The following is a 16,007-nucleotide window of genomic DNA, read 5'->3' as shown; positions in this document are numbered from 1 at the left end:
TAATTAGAAAACGTTTACAAGTGCTTAGAAGTCAACGTTTTACTTAGTTTTACTTTACCAACAACATTCCATCACAGCCACATACAAGCATTTGTTGTCTTTGGTTTTAGCAACATGTTGCTCAACATCCAAGAATTTAATTTATTTCACTAAAAAATGTAAACAATTTCTCCATTACCTTTTTTATTTGTTTATGTCTAGCTCTTTGTCCCATCAGTCGTAACTATTACCCATTATTGGTCTCAGGCTTTATTGACTCTCGAAAACTTAGATGAGAGCTTTTTTTAGAGATGTTTATTCTTTCAATTGTGAGAAAACCCGGATTGATGTACTCGCTCTTTTGTTTGTTGTCCGGCTGTCTCGCTTTGAATGAAAATACAATAATCGCTTTACTGACTTGACTTTGTGTTTGTGTGTTGTTTTTTTGTTTTGTTTTATTTTCAATCGATGTTTGCTGACTCTGTAAGTTGGAGTACGATTTTCATTACTTAACGTAGGGGGAAAAAGACTTGGAGTTGAATCGTTTGCATTTAGCAAAATCAGTGTGACTCGTGTCTTCAACGTGTTTTGTCACGCTACAGCGTATGCGCGCGTAAATTTTTCGAGAAATTTATAAACAAATTGCCAAGAGAATTGTGTTTGTGAAGAAAATTGTAAGAATCAATCCATGGAATATTGTTAATAATTAAGAATATTACAAACAAAATAGTTGGAACAAAATGAAATAAAAGAAATTGTAATAAAATATGAATAATTTTTTGGAAGACAGTGTTGTGTGTGAAAATGAACAAAATGTAGAGCATAAATACACAAAATGTATACAAATGGAATATCATCACGATTTTGGAATAAAATGTGTTATTAACTGCCTGGAATTGTATTCATCACGAACCAATATTCAACTGGATTATGTATTAATATTAAGAAAATTGCCGAAATTAAAATACACTTCATATGAAATTTCAATTAAAAGTGTATAAAGGAAAAAGGGCATTTGTTCTCATTACTGCAGCAGACCGGGAGAATCTTCAAATTGCAATGATCTATTCAGTTGGACTTGTCAAAATTTATAATATTTTACATGTTGAAATTGTTGTTGTTTCCATGGTTTTTGGGAATGTACTCATCGAAATTATTATGTCCTTGCTTGTAATACCCATTAACTATATTTGATTTAATTTAATTTTGCTGCTAATGATAAATTAGAAAAATACACATTTTCTGAAGAAGTTATAAGGATACATTTACCAAGGGATTCCCATTTCATTGTTATCGATCCGAATGCGGACTCTAATCTGGACTTAGATGATCTATTGTCAACTTTTGAAGGACGTACAATCTTGATGTTCAATTTGAACGGAACACGGTATACCCTGCAAATGTTTGCTTGTGCATTAGCAGATGAACTAATATGATTTAATCGGCGTCAACTAGATGGGAGGGGAACTAGAAAAATGAAAACGCGAATATTTACCATCAAACCAATTATTGAAGCACTTTTTCTACTCCGATGGAGACACCTCCAAAACATAGTTTTTGAGGTGTCAACAGTATCTTCTGGTGACGAAAATCGTTGACCACGCCTTTTTTTATGATGTTCGGGAATCAAATGAAGCCATTGGGCTCCAAATTTATTCTCTTGTTAGTTTTCAGAATTTCTCAAGAGAATTCAGGAAAACAAATTGTAGTGTACCACTCAGAATTAACCTTCTATGTTCCTCAAGACGTATAGTAGCCACATGGTCAATTAAGACGAAGAAACAGGCGACCATTTGCTTCGAAGTGATTTTTCCGTAAACAACTTTCGTTTGGGTTTGGCTCGGCTTCGAAAACCCCCACGGTGAATTGTTGTTTTGTTTCTGGCTCATACGCATAGATCCAACATTCGTTGTCTGCGACGATCTTCAAAACGTCGTTGGAAGCACCTCGATCGTATTTATTCACAATTTCTTTGCACCAATCGACAAGAGCCTTTTTTGAGCAATTTGCAAATTGTGCTGGATCTCATGAGATAACCCCATATTTGCTAACATGTATTCATGCAGTATTAAATGTTAGTTGGTGGAAGAAATACCCAAGGATGCTTCTTTCCAATGGTAAATAACATGACGATCTTCCATTATGCGTTAATTTTTAATTTTTCACGACCTTCGTTTTTTAGCGATTGTCGACCACGTTTGAATTCATTAAACCAGATTCTGATTCATAGTGCTATAGGATGGTCCTTTATCCACATATAAATATTTAATTTGATCGATGCATTCTTGCCGTGATTATCCACGTCGAAAGGTTTGAAAAATTACCCGAAATGAAAATATTTCATACTACTTTTGGACATTTTGCTTCCTAAAAGTCATATTTGGTCTAGTAAGTATGTTAATTAAATTCATTATTTATGTTTGAGGGAACAATTGTATATAATTAACTAGCCGACCTGGTTCGCGTTGCTGGCCCTTGAAACAGTTTTATGTTTTCTTAAGTCAATTATATTTTTATTGCATCGCTAATTAGTCGGGATCTGCAAGTGACTATAATTAAAAAATCGTCAAAAAATGTTGGTGTCGATATGTAATTTTAACATACTGCCAAATAACTGATGAATTCGCAATTTTGATCGGATCGTCACCAAATTTTGGGTGTTGATGAGGGTCCCGGAGGGGAAGAAGCCTATTGATTTTGGTGATGGTCGGATAATATTTAGGGGTCGGAATGGGCAAAAAACTTATTTGGGAAAAATTTCAAATTTTTTTTTCCAAAGCAAATATCTCAGCTTCCATAAGGGGTATACCAAATGTAAAACCTGCTAATAAAAGCACAAAATATCACCTTTCTAACGATTGTCGTAGGTGGTCAAACAACGAAGATATCGCAATAGCCGCTAATTAAACCCAACTTTTATTTTTTGCGATTTTAGTTATAATGTCATACATCACAGCTTTGGTTGGCGATTTTCCAAAAGGAAAATCTGGCTATGAAAGTAAAAAATCCCATCTTTACATTGATGCAAAGTAGGTTGGCGTAGGTGGCCAAACAACGGAGATATCGCAATAGTCGGTAATACATCCCATTTTTTCATTTTTTTGTAATCACGCTACAGGTCGCAATTTTGATCGGATCGTCACGAAATTTTGGGGTTATTGGGGGTCCTACAGAGGAAGAAGCCTATTGATTTTGGTAATGGTCGGATAATATTCAGGGGTCGGAATGGCCAAAAAAACTTATTTGGAGATAAAGTCAACGTTTTATTTCAAAGCAAATATCTCCGCTTCTAAAAGGGGTATATCAAAGCAAAACCTGCTAATGAAAGTAGAAAATATCACCTTTGCAACGTAGGTTGTCGTAGGTGGTCAAACAACGAAGATATCGCAATATTCGCTAAAGCAACCCAACTTTTGATTTTTGCGGTTTTAATTATAATGACGAATATGAGTGCTTTGGATGGGGAACTTCCAAAAAAAGCCTGACTAAAAGTAGAATACCCCACCTTTACAATAATGCAAAGTAGATTGGCATTGGTGGCCAATTAACGGAGATGTAGTAATAGTCGGTAATACATCCCATTTTTCAATTTTTTTAATCGCGCTTCAGGTGGCAATTATGATCGGATAGTCACGAAATTTTGGGAGTTTATGGGGGTCCCACAGAGGAAGAAGACTATTGATTTTAATGATGGTCGGATAATATTCAGGGTTCGGAATGGGCAAAAACTTATTTTGAGAAATGTAAACTTTTTATTTCAAAGCCAATATCTCTGTTTCTTTAAGAGGTATATCAAAGCAAAACCTGTCAAGAAAAGTATAAAATATCACCTTTGTAAAGTAGGTTTTCGTAGGTGGCCAAACAACAAAGATATCGCAATAGTCGGTAATGCATCCCATTTTCCGATTTTTTTGTAATCACGCTACAGGTCGCAATTTTGATCGGATCGTCACGAATTTTTTGGGAGTTAATGCGGGTCCCTCAGAGGAAGAAGCCTATTATTAGTTTGGGGATAGTCGAATAATATTCAGGAGTCGGAATAAGCAAAAAGCTTATGTGGAGAAAAGTCAACGTTTCTTTCTTATGCAAATATCTTCGCTTCTAGTAGGAGTATTCCAAAAGGAAAGCCCGTCAATGGAAGAAGGAAAGATCTCCTTTATATTGATACAAAGTATGATGGCGTAAGTGGGCAAACAACCGAGTTATCGCAAAAGTCAGTAATATATCCAATTTTTCCATTTTTTGTAATCACGCTACAGGTTGCAATTTTGATCGCATAGTCACGAAATTTTGGGGATAGATGGGGGCCCCACAGAGGGAGAAGTCTATTGATTTCGGTGATAGTCGGATAACATTTAGGGGTCGGAATGGGGAAAAACTCATGTGGAGGCAAATTAAAAGTTTTATTCTTTGTGAATATATCGGCTTCTAGTAAGGGTATTCCAACGGCAAAGCCTGTCAATGGAAGATGAAAATATAACATTTACATTGGTGTAAAGTAGGTTGGCGAAGGTGGTCAAACAAGAGAGGTTCCACAATAGTCGGTAATGCATCCAATTCTTCCATTTTTTGCAATCACGCTACAGGTCATAATTTTGATCGGATGGTCACGAAATTTTGGATGCTTATGGGGGTCCCAGTGAGAAAGAGGCATATTATGTTTGGTGATAGTCGGATTATATTCCCTAAAAGAGATGTTTACCAGTGAAAAGCTTATGCACAGGGGCAGTGGTGTAGGATACCACATGGTCGGCCCCGTCCCGGCTATAGGCCTTTGCTCACTTGTTTTAAATTTTTTTTTTATAAATAACGTTTGAGAGAAAGATTAAGATGCACTATGTCGCGAGTTCATATTAAATGTGGCCAAGAATAGAATAAGTTATCGTTGGTACACGTACTTATTGTTGACTTACAATCTCGAGGACAAAAAACTGCGATTATCGGCCCACGTTTTCATATAGCCTCCTCCATATTTTCGGTATTTTGAAAGTTATAGTCACAATGACCAAACAAAATGACTGAAATTCGGTGTTTAGTCTTCGGCAGAGGTATGAAACATTTCAAAATGGAATTGTGGATACAGGTCCTTTTTTGATATAGCCCCCATAGAACTGTACCTCCTGATTTTAGGTATTTTGAAGGCTGAATGAGGCTATTATCACACCGAAATTGCTGAAATTTGGCATTTAGTTTTGTTGGGGGTATAAAACTTTCCTCTTTAAATTTGACGAAATAGATCCAATATCCACCTAAAATGACTGAAATGTGGCTTTCAGTCTTCATATCTTTTTGTGGGCTTATTGAATAAATCAAAATTTGTCTTTAACGAGAATTTTCAATTAAAAACGTTGTTTTGATCTATTAATGTATAATAAATCGAATTTTGATTTTGCCTGTTCCGTGTTTTTTAATTGATATTTTTAAAAGTCTCTCGTCCAAAAGCAGGATTATTAGGTATTTTATATGCCCACAAAAATATTTGATGATCGGTCTATTTGTTTTCGAGATTTAGTGAACGCGGGAAACATTTACATAAAAAGGGAGTAACTCCCTAATGAGGTGGTCACTTCGTGTGCAAATGTGTGCAGCTGGAACCTTTATATATTTGAAGTACTCACTTTTCACAAATCAAACAACAAAAAATATCAATATACACTTTTATATAATTTTTTCCCACTCCACAAATTTTCAAATTCGGTTCACAAAACCGATGTACTAAGTACTACAGACTTGGGTAGCTGTAAACACCATATGATCACTATTTCTCAACCAAAAGTAAATCTATTTATTACATACAAGGCAACTTTAAAAATTTATTTTAGAACGATAAATTACTTCAAATATTAAAATACACTATGCAACACTGAAAATGCAAACAACTTCTAGTATGCATTTTTTGAAAGTACATACTTAGACTACAAAAACCCTAGTAGGGTTTTGTTCTGTCAGATCCAGTTCGGATTTTATGGTCTCATCTAAACCGGGCAAAATCGACACTTTTCTGCATTTATCAGGCCTATATCTCAGAAACGAATAGGAATTTGGCCTTGCTGTCTTTAGCAATATTGTAGCCATAAACTAGTGAACTTATCTTTTGAAAAAACCACACAAGAAAAACTCCATCTAGGGCATCAAAATCTATAAAATATAGAACATTTTACATAATTGCTGAAATTCTGGTCAGTATTGGCTAAACTATTGGTAGTTGAACCAAGTAACCATTTGCAAAAATCTTACAAATAAAGTTCTCAACAATTCTTTAGAACATTCTCCTGCTTACTTCATGTTGTTTCAGCGGTATTTTGCATCATTTCTTTTACAGCACGTATTTCAAACACAGTTCCCACCAAGAGTTTATTATTGCAATTCGGATTTCACTACATTATTGACATTTTTATTAAATCGCCGTTGAAAAATGTACTGAAAACAACGGCATAGAGGCATTTTGCAACATTGACATGTTCTGAAGAGTTGTGTATTACATTCCAGGGAATATTTTTCCAAAAGAAAATATTCAAACAAAGTTAACGGTTTTGGAGGTACGGTGCGAAATGTATAAAAATTGTGGATTTTTTGCATATATTTTGAAAATTGGGGCAATAAATGTAGTTTTTCGAGTTCATTATTTCTTCAAATATTTTATACTTGTCCTTATCTACAAATGTGCTTCAGAGGTCAAAAGAAGCTTCGCATTGGTTTCAGAGATATAGCCCCGAATTTCTTTAAAAACTCAATATTTAACTATGTTTAGATGGGGCCATAAAATCCGAGCTGGATCTGACACAACAAAACCCAACTAGGGTTTCTTGTCGTTTGGGTCTGTACTTTCAAAAAAATCTTCTGCTCGAATTGTTTGCACAAGATGAACTTAAAAAATTTGCACAGTGATATTAGAGCATAATAAAAGTTATAATTTTAGTAAAATAACGACAATAATGCATATTTCCAACAATAATCGGATTTGAACCTTCACATGAACAAAACTACTTGACAAATCAATACCACAATTCAAATTCCTTCAAATTGAAATGTTTAGTATCATTTCTCATTAATAAATTTGTATTCCGAAGTATTTGGTATTGACCATTTTTGGCCACGGTCGTGACACTGTGCGATGTACCTAAGTTGTACCAATATTAGTCACTTCTTTCGATTATCGTGACCCCTACCATTTATGTTGATCAACGTAGGATTTTTAAGGTTTGGACCATTATATCTGCAAGCATTGAATCAATATGATCCGAGACATGTCCCTAGTATAAGGACAGTATAAGGAATCATTTAAGCGTTGGGTGGCTTATTCGAGACTTTATGGTGGGAAGATTTTAGGACACAATTTTTTTTGTTCATTAAAGAAAGCTACAAAATTTTTTAGTAGATCTTTCTTTCATCTGGAAGGGCACATCGTTTTGTTGAGAAATATTGCATAACATTCTGACTAATTGTCGCCTATGAAACACTGTTTTAAACAAAATATAAGAAGATCGGTTTTACAATTAACGTATATTTAATATACACTGTTTATTTTAATGACACTATATTGGTATCACGCCATTGAGCCTAATGTAGAATCTAGCAGTTCCCTGATTTCTTGAAAGAATTTTTATTTGGCTTTGTAGATTACAATGATTTTCAGATATTGTTGCTAGCTGATTTTCAGTATTTTTTTTATAATTAAGATATTGCTTATCTCATTTTGGACTTATTAAATTTATACTTATTGATAATTAAAAGTACAATTAATATTGTACATATTGATCAATAATACATTTTATTAGCATCATTACAAAATTAGTTCACTTTACTAATCATTTAAATTGAAATTTTAACAGGGTACAAAGTGAAACAAAAACGTTTTTGAGTTCCCTTACAAAATTGTTACACTTTGAATTTTATTACTTGATTTGCAGGATTGCATTTGGAAAAAAAAAAAACAAATGCAAATGTTTAACCTTTGCTGTTTTCTTCTTTATTACCTAGGGCCATTGACCACAAACACATGCCTACCTTTTCAGCTCATAATTATTAGAAAGAATTAAATTATTTTAAGATTCTTTGTAAATCATTCACATGCTGCAAACACCCAAGATAGCTTATCACCGTCACGAGTTGATGGACTTCCCCACGTCATTATAATGTATGCCGGTGAGCAATTGCAGCACCCTTTTTGCGTTTGGTTTTATTTTTAGTTATCGCAAACATGCCTTGTGACACTTTTTCATTTGGCGTGTTTATCAAAACAAATTGATCTTCAAATTTACGATTTATCTTTGAGACATGTGGTTGCAAATAAAACCCATAAGCGAAAAAAGTCAAAAAGGCGAACAAATGAAAGTCGTAAAATAAATGCATGAAATGAAGTCATTGAAGCAAATTAGTTTTTTTTTTGATATTTAAGTAATAGTTGGTTTCCCCAGAAACAAAGTAAAATGTCAGTCTAGGTTTTAAGGTTACAAATAAAATTTCAACGTTATTATACATATGTGCTAGCGATATGGAGGGTGATGCGACTTCGCCTTTGCGCTCTACACTATGTAAATGTTCATATGCAGACAACGTTTGTATATGACATATGTATATATGTATACTAGGGTTACGACATTTTTACAACCTCGTATCCCTGCATCATATTTTGATGAGTTTTTACCTAAGATTACATAAAATCTTAGTTTAAGACAATTCGCTTTAAGCTGATATATAACTGAAATTAAGCCTTGGAACCACGCAACATAATCAAAATGGCATAACATTTTGTTTCTCACTAAATTAATCATCATATTATTACTTATATCATTTTATATCATATATAATTTCCTATATCATATCAATTAAAAATTATTTGAGCGGGACCTTTTTAAATATTTAAATGAAATAAAAGTTATCATTGTCAATAATAGGCAAAAGGTCGTTCATTCATTCGTGCAACTTTTTTAATTTTTTTTAATTTTTTTTTTCATTTCATAGTATTTTTTCAAAAGTTCATTCTTTTCAGCTATAGGAAATCATTTTTGATAAAAAAGGTCAAGGTAACCCTAATGTATACATTTATGTTTGGCAGAATCGCATAGCGTTATACTTTGCAAATATTTGGTTTGTAATTTTGAATTACGCCTTTTTTTGTTAGCACATATACAACGTTTGCTTATTTTTCTGTAATTTGTACACATATTTTTATACCCTACATCACTATGTGGGGAGGGTATTATAACTTGTTTTTGCCCAAAAAGTTTGTAACGCATCGAAATAATGGTCGTAGACCCATACTCATATATACCAAAATGAATGTCTCGACGAGCTGAGTCGATCTGGCTATGTGTGTCCGTCCGTCAGTCCGTCCGTCCGTCCGTCTGTCCATATAAACCTTGTAATCACGCTACAGGTCGCAATTTTGATCGGATCGTCACGAAATTTTGGGTGTTGATGAGGGTCCCGGAGGGGAAGAAGCCTATTGATTTTGGTGATGGTCGGATAATATTCAGGGGTCGGAATGGGCAAAAAACTAATGTGGATAAAAAGACAACGTTTTTTTCCAAAGCGAATATCTCAGCTTCTATATGATGTATATCAAAAGGAATACCTGACGATAAGAGTAGAAAATATCACCTTTCTAATGATGTAAAGTAAGTTCTCGTAGGTGATCAAACAACGGAGATATTACAATAGTCGCAAATAAAACCCAAATTTTCATTCTTGCGATTTTAATTATAATGACGAATATCACAGCTTTGGTTAGGGACTTTTCAAAAGCAAAGCCTGACTATGAAAGTGGAAGATCCCATATTTACAATGATGCAAACCAGGTCGGCGTAGGTGACCAAATAACGGAGATATTGCAATAGCCGGTAATACTTCCCATTATTCCACTTTTTTGGAAATCACGCTGCAGGTCGCAGTTTTGATCGGATCGTCACGAAATTTTGGGGGTAATGGGGGTCCCGTAGGGGAAGAAGCCTATTGATTTTGGTGATGGTCGGATAATAATTAGGGGTCGGAATGAGCAAAAAAGTTATTTGGAGAAAAAGTCTACATTTTATTCCAAAGCAAATATCTCAGCGTCTATAAGGGGCGTATTAAAAGCAAGACCTGACACTAAAAGTAGAAAATATCACCTTTCTAATGATGTAAAGTAAGTTCTCGTAGGTGATCAAACAACGGAGATACTACAATAGTCGAAAATAAAACCCAAATTTTCATTCTTGCGATTTTAATTATAATGACGAATATCACAGCTTTCGTTGGTAACTTTCCAAAAGCAAAGCCTGACTATGAAAGTAGAAGATCCCATCTTTACAATGATGCAACCAAGTCGGCGTAGGTGGCCAACTAACGGAGATATCGCAATAGTCGTTAATACATCCCATTTTTTAATTTTTTTGGAAATCACGCTACAGGTCGCAATTTTGATCGGATCGTCACGAAATTTTGGGTGTTGATGGGGGTCCCGGAGGGGAAGAAGCCTATTGATTTTGGTGATGGTCGGATAATAATTAGGGGTCGGAATGAGCAAAAAAGTTATTTGGAGAAAAAGTCTACATTTTATTCCAAAGCAAATATCTCAGCGTCTATAAGGGGTATATAAAAAGCAAAACTTGGCAATGAAAGTAGAAAATATCGCTTTGAAACGATGAAACGTAGATTGTCGTAGGCGGTCATACAACGAAGATATCGCTCATACAACGAAGATATCGCAATATCGCTAATAGAACCCAACTTTTCATTTTTGGGATTTTAATAATAATGACGGATATCACACCTTTGGTTGGGGACCTTCTAAAAGCAAAGCGTGACTAAGAAAGTAGAAAATCCCATCTTTAAAATTATGCAAATAGGTTGGCGTAGGTAGTCAAATAATAGAGATATCGCAATAGTCGGTAATGTATCCATTTTTTCCTCTTTTTCTGCAATAACACTACAGGTCGAAATATTCTCAGAGAGATAGAAGCCTATTGGTGTTGGTGATGTCGATAGCAGTCAAGTACACAATTAAATATTAATTATTTTGGTTCAGTTCGCCTTAATTCATTTGGTATAAAAACCAGATAGGTGAAAACTTTCGTATCTCCCTAAGAGAATTGTTTTCTAGTGAAAAGATTATGTACAGAGGTAGTGGTGTAGGGTATCACATAGTCGGCCCAGTACCGAATATAGCCTTTTCTCACTTGTTATTTTTGCTGTGTAGGGCATATCATTGTCGATCGTGACTTTTCCATTATTTTAAGCGTATTTTTTGTTATTTTCCTCACTTGAGAAGGTGGCACACATTAAGGTCACAACATAACCGTTTTATGAGGGTCTTAAAATGTTAATGTCCAACAATGTTATGGCGAACATTATTTTACGCCTGGCATAAGATTTATGCAATTTGCAAAAAGCAAAGTTTTTATACCTTTGTTGAGTTAATTTTGTACAAACAAGCGTTAAAGACGAATGTGTAAAATATAAGCAGGAAGTAGAAAAAGAATGATGAGCATTTTTTCGCGTTATTTAAATAATTTAAAAATGTCCATGGAGTAACAAAGATGAAATATTTACTTGTCCTTCTTTGGGCATACGATCACTTTTATTACCCCTCCAATGCATGCCAAAAGTTGTGCAGAATATTCTTCTTCATCGTTAAATCGTGCAGTTAATTAAAAAAAAAAAATTATCACGTATTTTGATCATAATTTATCAAACATTAAAACGATTTAACAAAAAACAAAAAATTGCATTGGTCAAGTTTGTTGCTTAAGTCTTTTGTTTTAATAGCACCACCATGAATTGCTTGCTACGTACCTTCCTTCCCACGACTTGCCTTATTCTTTGTGTGCATAACTTGACCATTTTTCAATATGTTTGACATTAAAATGTCATGTCTTATTAGAAGCAACAACAACAACAATGGCGGACAACAAATCACAGTGATGATAAAACAATAATTAAATTTTCTAAATGCATTCTGGGCCAACAACAGCAGCTCTGAAATGCTGTTGCTTGCCAACTTTATCAAACACAAAAATTACAGCAACGTTGTTCACGCTTAACATTTCGTTCGAACAAATTTCCACCATAAACGCACATTTGTTGTTGGTAACGGTGGGGCAAGTAGTCTCTTAAAATATAGGAGGGTTGGTATGAAACAGTTAAGTGAACCTAGAATTAAAGTTAGCTGTTTTCAAATTGTGAAGAATTTCAGTGGGGGTCAGTACCTACTTTGAATAGTTGAAATTGTTGCCGTTATAAGATACAGTGTAAAGTATAGAGGAAATGTATTATTTGGAATTCTATGTTGGTAATTCCATTGAAAACTCTAAGAATAGATCTATGTTTCGATAAAAACGATACCACGCCATAAAGTGTAAGTACGTGTATTAGGGGTATGACTTTTTGAACTTATTCTCAAAAAATGATTTTCTGCAGCGGGAATGAATGAACTTTTGCCTATTAATGACTAAAATAAGTTTATTCTATTTAAGTATTAAAAAGGTAACGCACAAAAAAAAAATTGAAAAAAAGTTATTTCCTTTTGCACGAACGAATGAATGACCTTTATCCTATTATTGACTATAATAACTTTTATTCCATTTAAATATTTTAAAAGGTCCCGCACAAATCACTTTTAATTGATATGATTATTATAAAAATAATAAAATTATATATGATATAAAATGATATATATGTAACAATATGATAATAAATTTAGTGAGAAACAAAAGTTTATGCCTTTTTGGTTAAATGGCGTGGCTCCAAATCTTATTTTCAATTATATATTTGCTTACAGTGACTTCAAAAGTTTATCGAAATATGTATGTATAGCTGCTCTGAATTAAACCATCAGCGAAACGTTCGTAGCATATTGGTTGGGTTTGTGGGACTTCGCTAGAATTTACTTTTTCAATATAAACTCCTTAGGCCATGTTAGCTCGATTAATTCAATTAATTAAAAATGTTTATCATTTGTTTGGGTGGTACCCTAAGAAATGGATCGATAGGGCCCACTTTTGAACATAAACTATGTTTGGACAAAATATTTCGAGATACAAAGTTTGGAGAAAATCGGTTCCCATTTTAGCGAATATTTTTGAACTGTTGTGGGGGAGGTACCGGAAGGAGTGAACCTATAAGCATAATCTTCGAATTTCATCTAATATTCGAAGAAATATTACCATATGCAAAGTGTGGACCAACGCAGTATTCATTTCGGTAGTTTTTGTTCGCACCAGCCACTACACTTGTTGGCCGTAGGAGTTTTTTTTACAGTTTTTGGGTCACTTTCTCAAGAAGTAAGAAATTACCACTAAACAAGTAAGAAAAGCGTTAAGTTCGGCCGGGCCGAACTTTTTATACCCTCCACCACAAATTTCAGCCATTTCGGTGGATTAATGTGACCACAACCTTCAAAAAACCGAAATTCGGATGTTACCGTTCTATGGGGGCTATATGATGGCGTGGACCTATACCTACAAATTTCTGGGGAAAGTTTTATAAGCCTAAAGAAGACAAAATACCAAATTTCAGCCGTCTCGGTGTGATAATGAGGATAAAACCTTCATAAAATATCGAAAGTCGGGAGATATCGTATTATTGGGGCTATACCAACACGTGGACCTATATAAACATTTTATGGTAGAAATGTTTCTTAGCCTCTGGAAACACAAAATACAAAGTTACAACCGATTCTTTGGTCAAATGGGTGTGATATATATATTAAAATGACGCTTACTTTATATACCAAAACGTGGACCTATATAACCCAACTTTGGTAGGAATGTTTTCTGACCTCTGAAGACACAACCAATTCTGTGGTCAAATGGTTTTAATACGTTCAAAATATATTAAAATGACGCGTACTTTATATGGTGCCTTATATGGGGGCTATACCAAAACGTGGACCTATATAACCCAACTTTGGTAGGAATGTTTGTTGGCCTCTGGAGACACAAAATACCAAATTGCAACCAATTCTGTGGTCAAATGGGTGTAATACGTTCAAAATATATTAAAATGACGCGTACTTTATATGGTGCCTTATATGGGGGCTATACCAAAACGTGGACCTATATAACCCAACTTTGGTAGGAATGTTTGTTGGCCTCTGGAGACACAAAATACCAAATTGCAACCAATTCTGTGGTCAAATGGGTGTAATACATTCAAACTATATTAAAATGACGCGTAATTTATATGGGGCCTTATATGGGGGCTATACCAAAACGTGGACCTATATAACCCAACTTTGGTAGGAATGTTTTTTGGCCTCAGGAGACACAAAGTACCAAATTACAACCAATTCGGTGGTAAAATGGGACAAATATCTTAAAAATTCTTTAAAACGACGACGCGTCACGCGTCATTTTGTATGGGGGCTATACGAAATCGTGGACCTACATAGCCCGCTTTCAATACCAAAAGTCCTACGTACATATAATATATTTTCCCAAAATTTTATCAACCTACGTCAATTCGTTCGGACGCTAGAGTGATTTCCACAGACGGACAGACGGACGGACATGCCTATATCGATGTAGAATTGCATGTTGATCAAGAATATATATACATATATCTACAATGATTATTTCGAGTAGTTACAAACGTAGTATTTTGACCAAACTTAGTTTAAGTTCGAAGATGAGCCATATCGGTCCACTCCTTCAAATACCACCCGCACAAAAATTCAAAAATATTCGGAAAAATTGTGCGCACGATAACCCTTGAAGGGAAAGACCGATTCGGTCCATACTTTATACATCCTAATATATTCCAATGGAAAGCTGAGTGGGAAATATCAGTTTCGCTTTTTCTTAGAGTGTGGCCGAGCCAGCCATATTTCCTTTGAGTGATTGCAGATATTATTTCCTGTTGATTTGTTATATTCCAGACACGTTCGTTAGATATAGTTTGTGGCCACCATATTTTTAATATGTTGCGAAAACATCTGTTTATAAATACTTGAAGTTTATTGGTTATTGTGGTATTGGTAAGCCATGTCTCGGATCCATAAAGTAGCGTAGATTTCACACAAAAATTGAAGATATTAATTTTTGTTTTTAGATGTTTTCTAATACGGTTATCAACGTCCTCCGTGGCACCTCCTTTTGTTGATAAAATGTTACCAAGATATTCAAAACGGTCCATATACTGTATTGCTTCTCCATATATCATAAACGGTTTGTTATTATTGGCATTTATCCTCATAGTTATTGTTTTGCCGCAGTTTATTTTCAGACCAACTTTCAATGATTCCTGTGACAGGTTGAGTAACTTGTTTTGCATATCTGAGTATGGTGTTGTAAGTACAACAGCATCGTCTGCATACTCCAGATCCCCAAGTTTGTCGAACAAATTTCAATTTAGACCCGATGGTGTTGAGTCTAGATTTTCAAACACTGCGTCAAGAACTGTGACGAATAATAGTGGTGATAATGTGCAGCCTTGTCGCACTCCGCTGGTTGTAAAAAACGCTTCGCTGAGGACTCCTTCGAGCAACACTCTGGAAGTCGTACCATTGTACCTATTTTCTATAACTGTCACTAGTTTCTTGGGTATTCCTTTTTATAGAAGTGAGCTCCATATGTATTTTCTGTTTAGGGCATCGAACGCTTTTTCATAGTCCACAAATGCTAGATATAAACTTGCGTTATACTCTATGGATTGTTCGATGATGTATGCATGAATTCCTTGCTCTGAAACCAGCTTAGTTTTTTCGCAACAATTTTTCTAATGGTTCGGCTATTCTATTTAAAATTATATTGTTGAAAATTTGTAGTGTTGATGGCAGTAAGGATATGCCTCTCCAGTTGACACATTTTGTTCTGGTACCCTTTTTAGGAAGTTTCATAGGAAGTTTCTCTATAATTGATTCTTTCCAGTCTTGTGGGATAGTTTCCTCCTCCCATATCTGTTTGAATAACGGGTGTAGTTTTTCAGCCATTATATTGCTACAGACTTTAAAGCATTCTGCTGGAATACCGTCGTTGCCTGGGGCTTTCTCTTCTAGTGTATCAAGGGAGTTTATGTTGATATTTCATACTTTGTCTATGAACATATTT

General features: G+C 34.6%; 1 protein-coding gene across 1 annotated transcript in view; it reads left to right on the top strand.

Moving 5' to 3' along the window:
- Positions 1-531: 531 nt before the first annotated feature.
- Positions 532-16,007, top strand: part of GV1 — a 92,552-nt gene continuing 77,076 nt past the window's right edge. Inside the window, exon 1 of the mRNA XM_073983959.1 lies at positions 532-653. The gene's annotated coding sequence lies outside the window, so the exon portion shown is untranslated. The remainder of the gene's footprint in view (positions 654-16,007) is intronic.

Source organism: Musca autumnalis, unplaced genomic scaffold (assembly GCF_047663935.1).
Source record: "Musca autumnalis isolate F117 unplaced genomic scaffold, ASM4766393v1 scaffold_4, whole genome shotgun sequence".
Lineage (NCBI taxonomy): Eukaryota > Metazoa > Arthropoda > Insecta > Diptera > Muscidae > Musca > Musca autumnalis.
This window is presented reverse-complemented; position numbering and strand designations above follow the sequence as displayed.